Below are 22624 nucleotides of genomic sequence, written 5' to 3'. Positions count from 1 at the left end.
GTGAATGAGGGATAGAGTATAACAGAGTGAATGAGGGATAGAGATCCACAGCGTGATTGAGGGATGGAGTATAACCGAGTGAATGAGGGATGGAGAATCACAGAGTGAATAGGGATAGAGTATCACAGAGTGAATGAGGGATAGAATACCACAAAGTGAATGAAGGTTAGAGTTTCACAGAGTGAATGAGGGGTAGAGTGTCACAAAGTGAATGAGGAATAGAGTATCACAGAGTGAATGAGGGATAGAATTTCACAGAGTGAATGGGAGATAGAGTTTCACAGAGTGAATGAGGGATAGAGTGTCACAGAGTGAATGAGGGATAGAGTGTCACAGAGTGAATGAAGGATAGAGTATCACAGAGTGAATGAAGGATAGAGTATCAGAGAGTGAATGACGGATAGAGAATTACAGAGTGAATGAGGGATAGAGTGTCAAAGAGTGAATGAGGGATAGAGTATAACACAGTGAATGAGGGATAGAGTGTCACAGACTGAATAGTGATAGAGTACAACACCGTGAATGAGGGATAGATTATCACAGAGTGAATGAGGGATAGAGTATAACAGAGTAAAAGAGGGATAGAGCGTCACAGAGTGAATGAGGGATGGATTACTACAGAGGGAATGAGGGATAGAGTTTCAAAGAGGGAAGGAGGGATAGATTTTCACAGAGTAAATGAAGCATAGAATTTCAGAGAGTGAATGAGGGATAAACTTTCACAGAGTGAATGGGGGATAGAGTATAACAGAGTGAATGAAGGATAGTGTGTCACAGACTGAATGAGGGATAGAGTATAACAGAGTGAATAAGGGATAGAGTTCCACAGAGTGAATGTGGGAGAGAATATAACAGAGTGAATGAGGGATAGAGTACCACAGCGTGAATGAGGGATAGCGTATAACAGAGTGAAAGAATGATTGAGTTTCACAGAGTGAAAGAGGGATTGAGTATCACATTGTGAATGAGGGACAGAGTATCACAGAGTGAATGAGGGATAGAATTTCACAGAGTGAATGAGGGATAGAGTGTCTCAGAGTGAATGAGGGATAAAGTGTCACAGAGTGAATGAATGATAGAGTGTCACAGAGTGAATGAGGGATAGAGTACAACAGAGTGAATGAGGGATAGAGTATAACAGAGTGAATGAGGAATAGAGAGTCACAGAGTGAATGAGGGATAGAGCATCACAGAGTGAATGAGGGATAGAGTTTCACAGAGTGAATGAGGGATAGAGTATCAAAGAGTGAATGAGGGATATAGGATCAGAGAGTGAATGAGAGATAGAGTATCACAGAGTGAATGAGGAATAGAGAATCAGAGAGTGAATGAGGAATTGAGTTTCATAGAGTGAATGAGGGATAGAGTTTCACAGAGTGAATGAGGGATAGAGTGTCACAGAGTGAATGAGGGATAGAATGTCACAGAGTGAATGAGGGATAGAGTACAACAGTGTGAATGAGTAATAGAGTTTCACAGAGTGAATGAGGGATAGAGTTTCACAGAGTGAAAGAGGGATAGAGAATCACAGAGTGAATAAGGGGTAGAATTTCACATAGTTAAAGGGGGATAGAGTATAACAGAGTGAATGAGGGACAGAGTGTCACAGAGTGAGTGAGGGATAGAGTATAATGGAGTGAATGAGGGATAGAGTATCACAGAGTGAATGAAGGATAGAATTTCACAGAGTGAATAAGGGATAGAGTATAACGGAGTGAATGAGGGATAGAATTTCACAGAGTGAATAAGGGTTAGAGTACCACAGAGTGAATGAGGCATAGAATTTCAGAGAGTGAATGAAGGATTAAGTTTCACAGAGTGAATGGGGGATAGGGTATAACAGAGTGAATGAGGGATAGAGTATCACAGAGTGAATGAGGGATAGAATTTCACAGAGTGAATGAGAGATAGAGTTTCAAAGAGTGAATGAGGGATAGAGTGTCTCATGTGAATGAGGGATAGAGTGTTACAGAGTGATATAAGGGATAGAGTATCACAGAGTGAATGAAGGATAGAGTATCAGAGAGTGAATGAGGGATAGAGAATAACAGAGTGAGTGAGGGATAGAGAGTCACAGAGTGAATGAGGGATAGAGTATACCAGAGTGAATGAGGGATAGAGTGTTACAGACTGAATAGTGATAGAGTATAACAGCGTGAATGAGGGATAGATTATCACAGAGTGAATGAGGGATAGAGTATTACAGTGTAAAAGAGGGATAGAGGGTCACAGAGTGAATGAGGGATAGAGTTTCACAGAGTGAATGAGGGATGGAGTACCACAGAGGTAATGAGGGAAAGAGTTTCACAGTGGGAATGAGGGATAGATTTTCACAGAGTGAATGAGGGATAGAGTATAACAGTGTGAATGAAGGATGGAGTGTCACAGACCGAGGGATAGAGTATAACAGAGTGAATAAGGGATAGAGTACCACAGAGTGAATGTGGGAGAGAATATAACAGAATGAATGAGGGATAGAGTACCACAGCGTAAATGAGGGATAGCGTATAACAGAGTGAATGAGTGATTAATTTTCACAGAGTGAAAGAGGGATTGAGTATCACAGTGTTAATGAGGGACAGAGTATCACAGAGAAAATGAGGGATAGAATTTCACAGAGTGAATGAGGGTTAGTGTTTCCCAGAGTGAATGAGGGATAGAGTGTCACAGAGTGAATGAGGGATAGAGTGTCATAGAGTGAATGAGGGATAGAGTGTCACAGAGTGAATGAGGGATAGAGTACAACAGATTGAATGAGGGATAGAGTATAACAGAGTGAATGAGGAATAGAGAGTCACTGAATGAATGAGGGATAGAGCATCACAGAGTGGATGAGGGATAGAGTTTTACAGAGTGAATGAGGGATATAGGATCAGAGAGTGAATGAGAGATAGAGTATCACAGTGTGAATGAGGAATAGAGAATCAGAGAGTGAATGAGGAATTGAGTTTCATCGAGTGAGTGAGGGATAGAGTTTCACAAAGTGAATGAGGGATAGAGTTTCACATAGTGAATGAGGGATAGAGTATCACAGAGTGAATGAGGGATAGAGTAACACAGAGTAAATGAGGGATAGAATTTCAACTAAGTGAATGAAGGATAGAGTATCAAAGGGAGAATGAGGGATAAAGTTTCACAGAGTGAATGAGGGATAGAGTATAACACAGTGAATGAGGGATAGATTATCACAGATTGAATGAAGGATAGAATTTCAAAGAGTGAAAGAGGGATAGCGTATTACAGAGTGAATGAGGGACAGAATATCAGAGAGTGAATGAGGGATAGAGGATCAGAGAGTGAATGAGGGATAGAGTATCACAGAGTGAATGAGGGATGGATAATCACAGATTGAATGAGGGATAGAGAATCACAGAGTGAATGATGGATAGAATTTCACAGAGTGAATGAGGGATAGAGTTTCACAGATTGAATGAGGGATAGATTGTCACAGAGTGAATGAGGGATAGACCATAACAGAGTGAATGAGGAATAGAGTGTCACAAAGTGAAAAGGGATAGAGTATCACAGACTGAATGAGGGATAGAGTATCACAGAGTGAATGAGGGATAGTGTATCACAGAGTGAATGAGGGATAGAGTACAACAGATTGAATGAGGGATAGAGTATAACAGAGTGAATGAGGAATAGAGAGTCACAGAATGAATGAGGGATAGAGCATCACAGAGTGGATGAGGGATAGAGTTTCACAGAGTGAATGAGGGAGATAGGATCAGAGAGTGAATGAGAGATAGAGTATCACAGTGTGAATTAAGAATAGAGAATCTGAGAGTGAATGAGGAATTGAGTTTCATCGAGTGAGTGAGGGATAGAGTTTCACAGAGTGAATGAGGGATAGAGTTTCACATAGTGAATGAGGGATAGAGTTTCACAGAGTGAATGAGTGATAGACTATAACGGAGTGAATGAGGGATAGAGTATCACAGAGTGAATGAGGGATAGAGTAACACAGAGTAAATGAGGGATAGAATTTCAACTAAGTGAATGAAGGATAGAGTATCAAAGGGAGAATGAGGGATAAAGTTTCACAGAGTGAATGAGGGATAGAGTATAACACAGTGAATGAGGGATAGATTATCACAGATTGAATGAAGGATAGAATTTCAAAGAGTGAAAGAGGGATAGCGTATTACAGAGTGAATGAGGGACAGAATATCAGAGAGTGAATGAGGGATAGAGGATCAGAGAGTGAATGAGGGATAGAGTATCACATGAGGGATGGATAATCACAGATTGAATGAGGGATAGAGAATCACAGAGTGAATGATGGATAGAATTTCACAGAGTGAATGAGGGATAGAGTTTCACAGATTGAATGAGGGATAGATTGTCACAGAGTGAATGAGGGATAGACCATAACAGAGTGAATGAGGAATAGAGTGTCACAAAGTGAAAAGGGATAGAGTATCAAAGACTGAATGAGGGATAGAGTATCACAGAGTGAATGAGGGATAGTGTATCACAGAGTGAATGAGGGATAGAGTATAACAGAGTGAATGACGGATAGAGTATCACAGAGTGAATGAGGGACAGAGTGTCAGAGAGAGAATGAGGGATAGAATTTCACAGAGTGAATGAGGGATAGTGTTTCACAGAGTGAATGAGGGATAGAGTGTCACAGAGTGAATGAGGGATAGAGTGTCACAGAGTGAATGAGGGATAGAGTTTCACAGAGTGAATGAGGGATAGAGTATCACAGAGTGAATGAAGGATAGAATTTCACAGAGTGAATAAGGGATAGAGTATAACGGAGTGAATGAGGGATAGAATTTCACAGAGTGAATAAGGGTTAGAGTACCACAGAGTGAATGAGGCATAGAATTTCAGAGAGTGAATGAAGGATTAAGTTTCACAGAGTGAATGGGGGATAGGGTATAACAGAGTGAATGAGGGATAGAGTATCACAGAGTGAATGAGGGATAGAATTTCACAGAGTGAATGAGAGATAGAGTTTCAAAGAGTGAATGAGGGATAGAGTGTCTCATGTGAATGAGGGATAGAGTGTTACAGAGTGATATAAGGGATAGAGTGTCACAGAGTGAATGAAGGATAGAGTATCACAGAGTGAATGAAGGATAGAGTATCAGAGAGTGAATGAGGGATAGAGAATAACAGAGTGAGTGAGGGATAGAGAGTCACAGAGTGAATGAGGGATAGAGTATACCAGAGTGAATGAGGGATAGAGTGTTACAGACTGAATAGTGATAGAGTATAACAGCGTGAATGAGGGATAGATTATCACAGAGTGAATGAGGGATAGAGTATTACAGTGTAAAAGAGGGATAGAGGGTCACAGAGTGAATGAGGGATAGAGTTTCACAGAGTGAATGAGGGATGGAGTACCACAGAGGTAATGAGGGATAGAGTTTCACAGTGGGAATGAGGGATAGATTTTCACAGAGTGAATGAGGCATAGAATTTCAGAGAGTGAATGATGGATAAACTTTCACAGAGTGAATGGGGGATAGAGTATAACAGTGTGAATGAAGGATGGAGTGTCACAGACCGAGGGATAGAGTATAACAGAGTGAATAAGGGATAGAGTACCACAGAGTGAATGTGGGAGAGAATATAACAGAATGAATGAGGGATAGAGTACCACAGCTTAAATGAGGGATAGCGTATAACAGAGTGAATGAGTGATTAATTTTCACAGAGTGAAAGAGGGATTGAGTATCACAATGTTAATGAGGGACAGAGTATCACAGAGAAAATGAGGGATAGAATTTCACAGAGTGAATGAGGGTTAGTGTTTCCCAGAGTGAATGAGGGATAGAGTGTCACAGAGTGAATGAGGGATAGAGTGTCATAGAGTGAATGAGGGATAGAGTGTCACAGAGTGAATGATGGATAGAATTTCACAGAGTGAATGAGGGATAGAGTTTCACAGATTGAATGAGGGATAGATTGTCACAGAGTGAATGAGGGATAGACCATAACAGAGTGAATGAGGAATAGAGTGTCACAAAGTGAATGAGGGATAGAGTATCACAGACTGAATGAGGGATAGAGTATCACAGAGTGAATGAGGCATAGTGTATCACAGAGTGAATGAGGGATAGAGTACAACAGATTGAATGAGGGATAGAGTATAACAGAGTGAATGAGGAATAGAGAGTCACAGAATGAATGAGGGATAGAGCATCACAGAGTGGATGAGGGATAGAGTTTCACAGAGTGAATGAGGGAGATAGGATCAGAGAGTGAATGAGAGATAGAGTATCACAGTGTGAATGAGGAATAGAGAATCAGAGAGTGAATGAGGAATTGAGTTTCATCGAGTGAGTGAGGGATAGAGTTTCACAGAGTGAATGAGGGATAGAGTTTCACATAGTGAATGAGGGATAGAGTTTCACAGAGTGAATGAGTGATAGACTATAACGGAGTGAATGAGGGATAGAGTATCACAGAGTGAATGAGGGATAGAGTAACACAGAGTAAATGAGGGATAGAATTTCAACTAAGTGAATGAAGGATAGAGTATCAAAGGGAGAATGAGGGATAAAGTTTCACAGAGTGAATGAGGGATAGAGTATAACACAGTGAATGAGGGATAGATTATCACAGATTGAATGAAGGATAGAATTTCAAAGAGTGAAAGAGGGATAGCGTATTACAGAGTGAATGAGGGACAGAATATCAGAGAGTGAATGAGGGATAGAGGATCAGAGAGTGAATGAGGGATAGAGTATCACAGAGTGAATGAGGGATGGATAATCACAGATTGAATGAGGGATAGAGAATCACAGAGTGAATGATGGATAGAATTTCACAGAGTGAATGAGGGATAGAGTTTCACAGATTGAATGAGGGATAGATTGTCACAGAGTGAATGAGGGATAGACCATAACAGAGTGAATGAGGAATAGAGTGTCACAAAGTGAAAAGGGATAGAGTATCACAGACTGAATGAGGGATAGAGTATCACAGAGTGAATGAGGGATAGTGTATCACAGAGTGAATGAGGGATAGAGTATAACAGAGTGAATGACGGATAGAGTATCACAGAGTGAATGAGGGACAGAGTGTCACAGAGTGAATGAGGGATAGAGATTCACAGAGTGAATGAGGGATAGAATTTCACAGAGTGAATGAGGGATAGAGTTTCACATAGTTAATGAGGGATAGATTTTCAGAGAGTGAATGAGGGATAGAATACCACAGAGTGAATGAGGGACAGAGTATAATGGAGTGAATGAGGGATAGAGTATCACAGAGTGAATGAGGAATTGAATTTCACAGAGCAAATGAGGGATAGAGTTTCACAGAGTGAATGAGGGATAGAGTATAACGGAGTGAATGAGGGATAGAGTATCACAGAGTGAATGAGGGATAGAGTATAACGGAGTGAATGAGGGATAGAGTATCACAGATTGAATGAGGGATAGAATTTCAGAGAGTGAATGAGGGATTGTGTTTCACATAGTTAATGAGGGATAGATTTTCAGAGAGTGAAAGACGGATAGAATACCACAGAGTGAATGAGGGACAGAGTATAATGGAGTGAATGAAGGATAGAGTATCACAGATTGAATGAGGAATTGGATTTCACAGACCGAATGAGGGATAGAGTTTCACAGAGTGAATGAGGGATAGATTATAACAGAGTGAATGAGGGATAGAGTAACACAGAGTAAATGAGGGATAGAATTTCAACAAAGTGAATGAAGGATAGAGTATCACAGGGAGAATGAGGGATAAAGTTTCATAGAGTGAATGAGGGATAGAGTATAATGGAGTGCATGAGGGATAGAGTATCACAGATTGAATGAGGAATTGAATTTCACAGAGCGAATGAGGGATAGAGTTTCACAGAGTGAATGAGGGATAGAGTATAACGGAGTGAATGAGGGATAGAGTATCACAGAGTGAATGAGGGATAGAATTTCACAGAGTGAATGAGGGATAGAGTAACACGGAGTAAATGATGGATAGAATTTCAACAAAGTGAATGAAGGATAGAGTATCACAGGGAGAATGAGGGATAAAGTTACACAGAGTGAATGAGGGATAGAGTATAACACAGTGAATGAGGGAGAGATTATCACAGATTGAATGAAGGGTAGAATTTCAAAGAGGGAAAGAGGGATAGAGTATCACAGAGTGAATGAGGGATATAGTATCACAGAGTGAATGAAGGATATAGGATCAGAGAGTGAATGAGGGATAGAGTATCACAGAGTGAATGAGGGATAGAGAATCACAGAGTGAATGAAGGATAGAGGATCACGGAGTGAATGAGGGTAGAGTATCACAGAGTGCATGAGGGATAGAGGATCAGAGAGTGAATGAGTGATAGAGTATCACAGAGTGAATGAGGGATAGAGAATCACAGAGTGAATGAAGGACAGAGTATCACAGAATGAATGAGGGATAGAGTACCACAGAGTGAATGAGGGATAGAGTTTCACAGAGCGAATGAGGGGTAGAGTGTCACAGAGTGAATGAGGGATAGAGTATAACATAGTGAATGAGGGATAGAATTTCACAATGTGAATGAGGGATAGAGTTTCACGGATTGAATGAGGGAAAGATTGTCACAGGGTGAATGAGGGATAGAGTATAACAGAGTGAATGAGGGATAGAGTATAACAGAGTGAATGAGGGATAGAGTATCACAGAGTGAATGAGGGATAGAAAACCACAGAGTGACTGAGGGATAGATTATAACAGAGTAAATGACGAATAGAGTATCACAGACTGATTGAAGGATAGAGTGTCACAGAGTGAATGAGGGATAGAGTATAACAGAGTGAATGAGAATAGTGAGTCACAGAGTGAATGAGGGATAGAGCATCACAGAGTGAATGAGAGATAGAGTTTCACAGACTGAATGAGGGATAGAGTATCACAGAGTGAATGAACGATATAGGATCAGACAGTGAATGAGGGATAGAGAATCACAGAGTGAATGAGGGATAGAGGGTCACGGAGTGAATGAGGGTAGAGTATCACAGAGTGCATGAGGGATAGAGGATCAGAGAGTGAATGAGTGATAGAGTATCACAGAGTGAATGAGGGATTGAGTAACACAGAGTGAATGAGGGGTACATTGTCACAGAGTGAATGAGGGGTAGATGGTCACAGAGCGAATGAGGGATAGAGTATAACAGAGTGAATGAGGATTAGAGAGTCACAGAGTGAATGAGCGATAGAGCATCACAGAGTGAATGAGAGATAGAGTTTCACAGTATGAATGAGGGATATAGTATCACAGAGTGAATGAAGGATATAGGATCAGAGAGTGAATGGGGGATAGAGTATCACAGAGTGAATGAGGGATAGAGAATCACAGTGAATGAGGGATAGAGGGTCACGGAGTGAATGAGGGATAGAGTATCACAGAATGAATGAGGAATAGAGTACCACAGAGTGAATGAGGGATAGAGTTTCACAGAGCGAATGAGGGGTATAGTGTCACAGAGTGAATGAGGGATAGAGTATAACATAGTGAATGATGGATAGAATTTCACAGTGTGAATGAGGGATAGAGTTTCACGGATTGAATGAGGGAAAGATTGTTCCAGAGTGAATGAGGGATAGAGTGTCACAGAGTGAATGACGGATAGAGTATCACAGAGTGAATGAGGGATAGAGTACCACAGAGTTAATGAGGGATAGTTTTCCACAGAGTGATTGAGAGATAGAATGTCACAGAGTGAATGAGGGATAGAGTGTCACAGAGTGAATGAGGGATAGAGTATAACAGAGTGAATGAGGGATAGAGTGACACAGAGTGAATGAGGGATAGAGTGTCACAGACTGAATAGGGATAGAGTATAACAAGGTGAATGAGGGATAGTTAATCACAGAGGGAATGAGGGATAGAGTATAACAGAGTAAATCAGGGATAGAGGGTCACAGAGTGCATGAGGGATAGAGTATAACAGAGTGAATGAGGGATAGAGTATAAGAGAGTGAATGAGGGATAGAGTATCACAGAGTGAATGAATGATAGAAAACCACAGAGTGACTGAGGGTTAGATTATAACAGAGTGAATGACGAATAGAGTATCACAGAGTGAATGAGGGATAGAGTATCACAGAGTGAATGAGGGATAGAGAAACACAGAGTGATTGAGGGATAGAGTATAACAGAGTGAATGAGGGATAGAGTATAACAGAGTGAATGAGAATAGTGAGTCACCGAGTGAATGAGGGATAGAGCATCACAGAGTGAATGAGAGATAGAGTTTCACAGACTGAATGAGGGATAGACTATCACAGAGAGAATGAACGATATAGGATCAGAGAGTGAATGAGGGATAGAGTATCACAGAGCGAATGAGGGTTAGATTGTCACAGAGTGAATGAGGGTAGAGTGCCAAAGAGTGAATAAAGGATAGAGTATCACAGAGTGAATGAAGGATAGAGTATCACAGAGTGAATGAGGGATTGAGTAACACAGAGTGAATGAGGGGTAGATTGTCACAGAGTGAATGAGGGGTAGATTGTCACAGAGTGAATGAGGGATAGAGTATAACAGAGTGAATGAGGAATAGAGAGTCACAGAGTGAATGAGCGATAGAGCATCGCAGAGTGAATGAGAGATAGAGTTTCACAGACTGAATGAGGGATATATTATCACAGAGTGAATGAAGGATATAGGATCAGAGAGTGAATGGGGGATAGAGTATCACAGAGTGAATGAGGGATAGAGAATCACCGAGTGAATGAGGGATAGAGGGTCACGGAGTGAATGAGGGATAGAGTATCACAGAGTGAATGAGGGATAGAGGATCAGAGAGTGAATGAGTGATAGAGTATCACAGAGTGAATGAGGGATAGAGAATCACAGAGTGAATGAGGGACAGAGTGTCACAGACTGAATAGGGATAGAGTATAACAGCGTAAATGAGGGATAGTTTATCACAGAATTAATAAGGGATAGAGGTTCACAGAGTGCATGAGGGGTAGATTGTCACAGAGTGAATGAGGGATAGAGTATAACAGAGTGAATGAGGAAGAGAGAGTCAGAGTGAATGAGCGATAGAGCATCAAAGAGTGAATGAGGGATAGAGTTTCACAGACTGAATGAGGGATATAGTATCACAGAGTGAATGAAGGATATAGGATCAGAGAGTGAATGAGGGATAGAGTATAACATAGTGAATGAGGGATAGAATTTCACAGTGTGAATGAGGGATAGTGTTTCACGGATTGAATGAGGGAAAGAGTACCACAGAGTGAATGAGGGATAGAGTATCACAGAGTGAATGAGGGATAGAGAAACACAGATTGATTGAGGGATAGAGTGTCACAGAGTGAATGAGGGATAGAGTATAACAGAGTGAATGAGAATAGTGAGTCATCGAGTGAATGAGGGATAGAGCATCACAGAGTGAATGAGAGATAGAGTTTCACAGACTGAACGAGGGATAGAGTATCACAGAGTGAATGAACGATATAGAATCAGAGAGTGAATGAGGGTTAGATTGTCACAGAGTGAATGAGGGTAGAGTGCCACAGAGTGAATAAAGGATAGAGTATCACAGAGTGAATGAAGGATAGAGTATCACAGAGTGAATGAGGGATAGAGTATCACTGAGTGAATGAGGGATAGAGTATCACAGATTGTATGAGGGATAGAGTATAACAGAGACAATGAGGGATAGAGAGTCACAGAGTGAATGAGGGATAGAGCATCACAGAGTGAATGAGGTATAGAGCATCACAGAGTGAATGAGGGATAGAGTACCACAGAATGAATGAGGGATAGATATAACAGAGTGAATGACGGATAGAGTATCACAGAGTGAATGAGGGATAGTTTTTCCCAGAGTGAATGATGGATAGAGTGTCACAGAGTGAATGAGGGATGGAGAATCACAGAGTGAATGAGGTATAGGGTATCACAGAGCGAATGAGGGATAGAGTACCACAGAATGAATGAGGGATAGAGTATAACAGAGTGAATGACGGATAGAGTATCACAGAGTGAATGAGGGATAGAGTACCACAGAGTTAATGAGGGATAGTTTTCCACAGAGTGATTGAGAGATAGAGTTTCACAGAGTGAATGAGGGATAGAGTGTCACAGAGTGAATGAGGGATAGAGTTTCACAGAGTGAATGAGGGTTAGAATGTCACAGAGTGAATGAGGGATAGAGTGTCACAGACTGAATAAAGGATAGAGTATCACAGAGTGAATGATGGATAGAGTATCACAGAGTGAATGAGGGATAGAGTATAACAGAGTGAATGAGGGATAGAGTGACACAGAGTGAATGAGGGATAGAGTGTCACAGACTGAATAGGGATAGAGTATAACAAGGTGAATGAGGGATAGTTTATCACAGAGGGAATGAGGGATAGAGTATAACAGAGTGAATGAGGAATAGAGAGTCACAGAATGAATGAGCGATAGAGCATCACAGAGTGAATGAGGGATAGAGTTTCACAGACTGAATGAGGGATATAATATCACAGAGTGAATGAAGGATATAGGATCAGAGAGTGAATGAGGGATAGAGTATCACAGAGTGAATAAGGGATAGAGAATCGCCGAGTGAATGAGGGATAGAGGGTCACGGAGTGAATGAGGGTAGAGTATCACAGAGTGAATGAGGGATAGAGGATCAGAGAGTGAATGAGTGATAGAGTATCACAGAGTGAATGAGGGATAGAGAATCACAGAGTGAATGAAGGACAGAGTATCACAGAATGAATGATGGATAGAGTACCACAGAGTGAATGAGGGATAGAGTTTCACAGAGCGAATGAGGGGTAGAGTGTCACAGAGTGAATGAGGGATAGAGTATAACAGAGTGAATGAGGGATAGAGTGACACAGAGTGAATGAGGGATAGAGTGTCACAGACTGAATAGGGATAGAGTATAACAAGGTGAATGAGGGATAGTTTATCACAGAGGGAATGAGGGATAGAGTATAACAGAGTAAATCAGGGATAGAGGGTCACAGAGTGCATGAGGGGTAGAGGGTCACAGAGTAAATGAGGGATAGAGTATCCCAGAGTGACTGAGGGATAGAGTTTCACAGAGTGAAAGAGGGATAGAGTATCACAAAGTGAATGAGGGACAGAGCATCTCAGAATGAATGAGGGATAGAATTTCACAGAGTGAATGAGGGATAGTGATTCCCAGAGTGAATGAGGGATAGAGTGTCACAGAGTGAATGAGGGATAGAGTGTCACAGAGTGAATGAGGGATAGAGAGTCACAGAGTGAATGAGGGATAGAGCATCACAGAGTGAATGAGGGATAGAGTTTCACAGAGTGAATGAGGGATAGAGTATCACAGAGTGGATGAGGGATAGTTTACCACAGAGTGATTGAGGGATCGAGTTTCACAGAGTGAATGAGGTATAGAGTATCACAGAGTGAATGAAGGATAGAGTATCACAGAGTGAATGAGGGATAGAATATAACAGAGTGAATGAGGGATAGAGTGTCACAGAGTGAATGAGGGATAGAGTGTCACAGACTGAATAGCGATAGAGTATAACAGCGTGAATGAGGGATAGTTTATCACAGATTTAATAAGGGATAGAGGGTCACAGAGTGCATGAGGGGTAGAGTTTCACAGAGTGAAAGAGGGATAGAGTATCACAGAGTGAATGAGGGACAGAGTGTCAGAGAGAGAATGAGGGATAGAATTTCACAGAGTGAATGAGGGATAGTGTTTCACAGAGTGAATGGGGGATAGAGTATAACGGAGTGAATGAGGGATAGAGTATAACAGAGTGAATGAGGGATAGAGTATCACAGATTGTATGAGGGATAGAGTATAACAGAGACAATGAGGGATAGAGAGTCACAGAGTGAATGAGGGATAGAGCATCACAGAGTGAATGAGGTATAGAGCATCACAGAGTGAATGAGGGATAGAGTACCACAGAATGAATGAGGGATAGATATAACAGAGTGAATGACGGATAGAGTATCACAGAGTGAATGAGGGATAGTTTTTCCCAGAGTGAATGAGGGATAGAGTGTCACAGAGTGAATGAGGGATGGAGAATCACAGAGTGAATGAGGTATAGGGTATCACAGAGCGAAGGAGGGATAGAGTACCACAGAATGAATGAGGGATAAAGTATAAAAGAGTGAATGACGGATAGAGTATCACAGAGTGAATGAGGGATAGAGTACCATAGAGTTAATGAGGGATAGTTTTCCACAGAGTGATTGAGAGATAGAGTTTCACAGAGTGAATGAGGGATAGAGTGTCACAGAGTGAATGAAGGATAGAGTTTCACAGAGTGAATGAGGGTTAGAATGTCACAGAGTGAATGAGGGATAGAGTGTCACAGACTGAATAAAGGATAGAGTATCACAGAGTGAATGATGGATAGAGTATCACAGAGTGAATGAGGGATAGAGTGTCACAGAGTGAATGAGGGATAGAGAGTCACAGAGTGAATGAGGGATAGAGAGTCACAGAGTGAATGAGGGATAGAGCATCACAGAGTGAATGAGGGATAGAGTTTCACAGAGTGAATGAGGGATAGAATATCACAGAGTGAATGAAGGATATAGGATCACAGAGTGAATGAGGGATAGAGTATCACAGAGTGGATGAGGGATAGTTTACCACAGAGTGATTGAGGGATCGAGTTTCACAGAGTGAATGAGGGATAGAGTATCACAGAGTGAATGAAGGATAGAGTATCACAGAGTGAATGAGGGATAGAGTATAACAGAGTGAATGAGGGATAGAGTGTCACAGAGTGAATGAGGGATAGAGTGTCACAGACTGAATAGGGATAGAGTATAACAGCGTGAATGAGGGATAGTTTATCACAGATTTAATAAGGGATAGAGGGTCACAGAGTGCATGAGGGGTAGAGTTTCACAGAGTGAAAGAGGGATAGAGTATCACAGAGTGAATGAGGGACAGAGTGTCAAAGAGAGAATGAGGGATAGAATTTCACAGAGTGAATGAGGGATAGTGTTTCACAGAGTGAATGAGGGATAGAGTGTCACAGAGTGAATGAGGGATAGAGTGTCACAGAGTGAATGAGGGATAGAGTTTCACAGAGTGAATGAAGGATATAGGATCACAGAGTGAATGAGGGATTGAGTAACACAGAGTGAATGAGGGGTAGATTGTCACAGAGTGAATAAGGGGCTGATTGTCACAGAGTGAATGAGGGATAGAGTATAACAGAGTGAATGAGGAATAGAGAGTCACAGAATGAATGAGCGATAGAGCATCACAGAGTGAATGAGGGATAGAGTTTCACAGACTGAATGAGGGATATAATATCACAGAGTGAATGAAGGATATAGGATCAGAGAGTGAATGAGGGATAGAGTATCACAGAGTGAATAAGGGATAGAGAATCGCCGAGTGAATGAGGGATAGAGGGTCATGGAGTGAATGAGGGTAGAGTATCACAGAGTGAATGAGGGATAGAGGATCAGAGAGTGAATGAATGATAGAGTATCACAGAGTGAATGAGGGATAGAGAATCACAGAGTGAATGAAGGACAGAGTATCACAGAATGAATGAGGGATAGAGTACCACAGAGTGAATGAGGGATAGAGTTTCACAGAGCGAATGAGGGGTAGAGTGTCACAGAGTGAATGAGGGATAGAGTATAACAGAGTGAATGAGGGATAGAGTGACACAGAGTGAATGAGGGATAGAGTGTCACAGACTGAATAGGGATAGAGTATAACAAGGTGAATGAGGGATAGTTTATCACAGAGGGAATGAGGGATAGAGTATAACAGAGTAAATCAGGGATAGAGGGTCACAGAGTGCATGAGGGGTTGAGGGTCACAGAGTAAATGAGGGATAGAGTATCCCAGAGTGACTGAGGGATAGAGTTTCACAGAGTGAAAGAGGGATAGAGTATCACAAAGTGAATGAGGGACAGAGCATCTCAGAGTGAATGAGGGATAGAATTTCACAGAGTGAATGAGGGATAGTGATTCCCAGAGTGAATGAGGGATAGAGTGTCACAGAGTGAATGAGGGATAGAGTGTCACAGAGTGAATGAGGGATAGAGTATCACAGAGTGAATGAGGGATAGAGTATAACATAGTGAATGATGGATAGAATTTCACAGTGTGAATGAGGGATAGAGTTTCACGGATTGAATGAGGGAAAGATTGTTCCAGAGTGAATGAGGGATAGAGTATAACAGAGTGAATGACGGATAGAGTATCACAGAGTGAATGAGGGATAGAGTACCACAGAGTTAATGAGGGATAGTTTTCCACAGAGTGATTGAGAGATAGAATATCACAGAGTGAATGAGGGATAGAGTGTCACAGAGTGAATGAGGGATAGAGTATAACAGAGTGAATGAGGGATAGAGTGACACAGAGTGAATGAGGGATAGAGTGTCACAGACTGAATAGGGATAGAGTATATCAAGGTGAATGAGGGATAGTTAATCACAGAGGGAATGAGGGATAGAGTATAACAGAGTAAATCAGGGATAGAGGGTCACAGAGTGCATGAGGGATAGAGTATAACAGAGTGAATGAGGGATAGAGTATAACAGAGTGAATGAGGGATAGACTATCACAGAGTGAATGAATGATAGAAAACCACAGTGTGACTGAGGGTTAGATTATAACAGAGTGAATGACGAATAGAGTATCACAGAGTGAATGAGGGATAGAGTATCACAGAGTGAATGAGGGATAGAGAAACACAGAGTGATTGAGGGATAGAGTATAACAGAGTGAATGAGGGATAGAGTATAACAGAGTGAATGAGAATAGTGAGTCACCGAGTGAATGAGGGATAGAGCATCACAGAGTGAATGAGAGATAGAGTTTCACAGACTGAATGAGGGATAGACTATCACAGAGAGAATGAACGATATAGGATCAGAGAGTGAATGAGGGATAGAGTATCACAGAGTGAATGAGGGTTAGATTGTCACAGAGTGAATGAGGGTAGAGTGCCAAAGAGTGAATAAAGGATAGAGTATCACAGAGTGAATGAAGGATAGAGTATCACAGAGTGAATGAGGGATTGAGTAACACAGAGTGAATGAGGGGTAGATTGTCACAGAGTGAATGAGGGGTAGATTGTCACAGAGTGACTGAGGGATAGAGTATAACAGAGTGAATGAGGAATAGAGAGTCACAGAGTGAATGAGCGATAGAGCTTCGCAGAGTGAATGAGAGATAGAGTTTCACAGACTGAATGAGGGATATATTATCACAGAGTGAATGAAGGATATAGGATCAGAGAGTGAATGGGGGATAGAGTATCACAGAGTGAATGAGGGATAGAGAATCACCGAGTGAATGAGGGATAGAGGGTCACGGAGTGAATGAGGGATAGAGTATCACAGAGTGAATGAGGGATAGAGGATCAGAGAGTGAATGAGTGATAGAGTATAACAGAGTGAATGAGGGATAGAGAATCACAGAGTGAATGAGGGACAGAGTGTCACAGACTGAATAGGGATAGAGTATAACAGCGTAAATGAGGGATAGTTTATCACAGAATTAATAAGGGATAGAGGTTCACAGAGTGCATGAGGGGTAGATTGTCACAGAGTGAATGAGGGATAGAGTATAACAGAGTGAATGAGGAATAGAGAGTCAGAGTGAATGAGCGATAGAGCATCAAAGAGTGAATGAGGGATAGAGTTTCACAGACTGAATGAGGGATATAGTATCACAGAGTGAATGAAGGATATAGGATCAGAGATTGAATGAGGGATAGAGTATCGCAGAGTGAATGAGGGATAGAGAATCACCGAGTGAATGAGGGATAGAGGGTCACGGAGTGAATGAGGGTAGAGTATCACAGAGTGAATGAGGGATAGAGGATCAGAGAGTGAATGAGTGATAGAGTACCACAGAATGAATGAGGGATAGAGCATAACAGAGTGAATGACGGATAGAGTATCACAGAGTGAATGAGGGATAGAGTACCACAGAGTTAATGAGGGATAGTATACCACAGAGTGAATGAGGGATAGAGTTTCACAGAGTGAATGAGGGATAGAGTTTCACAGAGTGAATGAGGGTTAGAATGTCACAGAGTGAATGAGGGATAGAGTGTCACAGTGTGAATAAAGGATAGAGTATCACAGAGTGAATGATGGATAGAGTATCACAGAGTGAATGAGGGATAGAGTGTCACAGAGTGAATGAGGGATAGAGTTTCACAGAGCGAATGAGGGGTAGAGTGTCACAGAGTGAATGAGGGATAGAGTATAACAGAGTGAATGAGGGATAGAGTGACACAGAGTGAATGAGGGATAGAGTGTCACAGACTGAATAGGGATAGAGTATAACAAGGTGAATGAGGGATAGTTTATCACAGAGGGAATGAGGGATAGAGTATAACAGAGTAAATCAGGGATAGAGGGTCACAGAGTGCATGAGGGGTAGAGGGTCACAGAGTAAATGAGGGATAGAGTATCCCAGAGTGACTGAGGGATAGAGTTTCACAGAGTGAAAGAGGGATAGAGTATCACAAAGTGAATGAGGGACAGAGCATCTCAGAGTGAATGAGGGATAGAATTTCACAGAGTGAATGAGGGATAGTGATTCCCAGAGTGAATGAGGGATAGAGTGTCACAGAGTGAATGAGGGATAGAGTGTCACAGAGTGAATGAGGGATAGAGAGTCACAGAGTGAATGAGGGATAGAGCATCACAGAGTGAATGAGGGATAGAGTTTCACAGAGTGAATGAGGGATAGAGTATCACAGAGTGGATGAGGGATAGTTTACCACAGAGTGATTGAGGGATCGAGTTTCACAGAGTGAATGAGGTATAGAGTATCACAGAGTGAATGAAGGATAGAGTATCACAGAGTGAATGAGGGATAGAGTATAACAGAGTGAATGAGGGATAGAGTGTCACAGAGTGAATGAGGGATAGAGTGTCACAGACTGAATAGCGATAGAGTATAACAGCGTGAATGAGGGATAGTTTATCACAGATTTAATAAGGGAAAGAGGGTCACAGAGTGCATGAGGGGTAGAGTTTCACAGAGTGAAAGAGGGATAGAGTATCACAGAGTGAATGAGGGACAGAGTGTCAGAGAGAGAATGAGGGATAGAATTTCACAGAGTGAATGAGGGATAGTGTTTCACAGAGTGAATGAGGGATAGAGTGTCACAGAGTGAATGAGGGATAGAGTGTCACAGAGTGAATGAGGGATAGAGTATAACGGAGTGAATGAGGGATAGAGTATAACAGAGTGAATGAGGGATAGAGTATCACAGATTGTATGAGGGATAGAGTATAACAGAGACAATGAGGGATAGAGAGTCACAGAGTGAATGAGGTATAGAGCATCACAGAGTGAATGAGGGATAGAGTACCACAGAATGAATGAGGGATAGATATAACAGAGTGAATGACGGATAGAGTATCACAGAGTGAATGAGGGATAGTTTTTCCCAGAGTGAATGAGGGATAGAGTGTCACAGAGTGAATGAGGGATGGAGAATCACAGAGTGAATGATGTATAGGGTATCACAGAGCGAAGGAGGGATAGAGTACCACAGAATGAATGAGGGATAGAGTATAACAGAGTGAATGACGGATAGAGTATCACAGAGTGAATGAGGGATAGAGTACCACAGAGTTAATGAGGGATAGTTTTCCACAGAGTGATTGAGAGATAGAGTTTCACAGAGTGAATGAGGGATAGAGTGTCACAGAGTGAATGAGGGATAGAGTTTCACAGAGTGAATGAACGATATAGAATCAGAGAGTGAATGAGGGTTAGATTGTCACAGAGTGAATGAGGGTAGAGTGCCACAGAGTGAATAAAGGATAGAGTATCACAGAGTGAATGAAGGACAGAGTATCACAGAGTGAATGAGGGATAGAGTATCACAGAGTGAATGAGGGATAGAGTATCACAGATTGTATGAGGGATAGAGTATAACAGAGACAATGAGGGATAGAGAGTCACAGAGTGAATGAGGGATAGAGCATCACAGAGTGAATGAGGGATAGTGTTTCACAGAGTGAATGAGGGATAGAATTTCACAGAGTGAATGAGGGATAGAGTGTCACAGAGTGAATGAGGGATAGAGTATAACGGAGTGAATGAGGGATAGAGTATAACAGAGTGAATGAGGGATAGAGTATCACAGATTGTATGAGGGATAGAGTATAACAGAGACAATGAGGGATAGAGAGTCACAGAGTGAATGAGGTATAGAGCATCACAGAGTGAATGAGGGATAGAGTACCACAGAATGAATGAGGGATAGATATAACAGAGTGAATGACGGATAGAGTATCACAGAGTGAATGAGGGATAGTTTTTCCCAGAGTGAATGAGGGATAGAGTGTCACAGAGTGAATGAGGGATGGAGAATCACAGAGTGAATGATGTATAGGGTATCACAGAGCGAAGGAGGGATAGAGTACCACAGAATGAATGAGGGATAGAGTATAACAGAGTGAATGAAGGATAGAGTATCACAGAGTGAATGAGGGATAGAGTACCACAGAGTTAATGAGGGATAGTTTTCCACAGAGTGATTGAGAGATAGAGTTTCACAGAGTGAATGAGGGATAGAGTGTCACAGAGTGAATGAGGGATAGAGTTTCACAGAGTGAATGAGGGTTAGAATGTCACAGAGTGAATGAGGGATAGAGTGTCACAGACTGAATAAAGGATAGAGTATCACAGAGTGAATGATGGATAGAGTATCACAGAGTGAATGAGGGATAGAGTGTCACAGAGTGAATGAGGGATAGAGAGTCACAGAGTGAATGAGGGATAGAGAGTCACAGAGTGAATGAGGGATAGAGCATCACAGAGTGAATGAGGGATAGAGTTTCACAGAGTGAATGAGGGATAGAATATCACAGAGTGAATGAAGGATATAGGATCACAGAGTGAATGAGGGATAGAGTATCACAGAGTGGATGAGGGATAGTTTACCACAGAGTGATTGAGGGATCGAGTTTCACAGAGTGAATGAGGGATAGAGTATCACAGAGTGAATGAAGGATAGAGTATCACAGAGTGAATGAGGGATAGAGTATAACAGAGTGAATGAGGGATAGAGTGTCACAGAGTGAATGAGGGATAGAGTGTCACAGACTGAATAGGGATAGAGTATAACAGGGTGATTGAGGGATAGTTTATCACTGATTTAATAAGGGATAGAGGGTCACAGAGTGCATGAGGGGTAGAGTTTCACAGAGTGAAAGAGGGATAGAGTATCACAGAGTGAATGAGGGACAGAGTGTCAAAGAGAGAATGAGGGATAGAATTTCACAGAGTGAATGAGGGATAGTGTTTCACAGAGTGAATGAGGGATAGAGTGTCACAGAGTGAATGAGGGATAGAGTGTCACAGAGTGAATGAGGGATAGAGTTTCACAGAGTGAATGAAGGATATAGGATCACAGAGTGAATGAGGGATTGAGTAACACAGAGTGAATGAGGGGTAGATTGTCACAGAGTGAATAAGGGGTTGATTGTCACAGAGTGAATGAGGGATAGAGTATAACAGAGTGAATGAGGAATAGAGAGTCACAGAATGAATGAGCGATAGAGCATCACAGAGTGAATGAGGGATAGAGTTTCACAGACTGAATGAGGGATATAATATCACAGAGTGAATGAAGGATATAGGATCAGAGAGTGAATGAGGGATAGAGTATCACAGAGTGAATAAGGGATAGAGAATCACCGAGTGAATGAGGGATAGAGGGTCACGGAGTGAATGAGGGTAGAGTATCACAGAGTGAATGAGGGATAGAGGATCAGAGAGTGAATGAGTGATAGAGTATCACAGAGTGAATGAGGGATAGAGAATCACAGAGTGAATGAAGGACAGAGTATCACAGAATGAATGATGGATAGAGTACCACAGAGTGAATGAGGGATAGAGTTTCACAGAGCGAATGAGGGGTAGAGTGTCACAGAGTGAATGAGGGATAGAGTATAACAGAGTGAATGAGGGATAGAGTGACACAGAGTGAATGAGGGATAGAGTGTCACAGACTGAATAGGGATAGAGTATAACAAGGTGAATGAGGGATAGTTTATCACAGAGGGAATGAGGGATAGAGTATAACAGAGTAAATCAGGGATAGAGGGTCACAGAGTGCATGAGGGGTAGAGGGTCACAGAGTAAATGAGGGATAGAGTATCCCAGAGTGACTGAGGGATAGAGTTTCACAGAGTGAAAGAGGGATAGAGTATCACAAAGTGAATGAGGGACAGAGCATCTCAGAGTGAATGAGGGATAGAATTTCACAGAGTGAATGAGGGATAGTGATTCCCAGAGTGAATGAGGGATAGAGTGTCACAGAGTGAATGAGGGATAGAGTGTCACAGAGTGAATGAGGGATAGAGTATCACAGAGTGAATGAGGGATAGAGTATAACATAGTGAATGATGGATAGAATTTCACAGTGTGAATGAGGGATAGAGTTTCACGGATTGAATGAGGGAAAGATTGTTCCAGAGTGAATGAGGGATAGAGTATAACAGAGTGAATGACGGATAGAGTATCACAGAGTGAATGAGGGATAGAGTACCACAGAGTTAATGAGGGATAGTTTTCCACAGAGTGATTGAGAGATAGAATATCACAGAGTGAATGAGGGATAGAGTGTCACAGAGTGAATGAGGGATAGAGTATAACAGAGTGAATGAGGGATTGAGTGACACAGAGTGAAT

The sequence above is a fragment of the Carcharodon carcharias genome, chromosome 28 (genome assembly GCF_017639515.1).
Source record: "Carcharodon carcharias isolate sCarCar2 chromosome 28, sCarCar2.pri, whole genome shotgun sequence".
NCBI lineage: Eukaryota > Metazoa > Chordata > Chondrichthyes > Lamniformes > Lamnidae > Carcharodon > Carcharodon carcharias.
The sequence above is the reverse complement of the archived record's forward strand: the minus strand, read 5'-3'. Positions refer to the sequence as shown.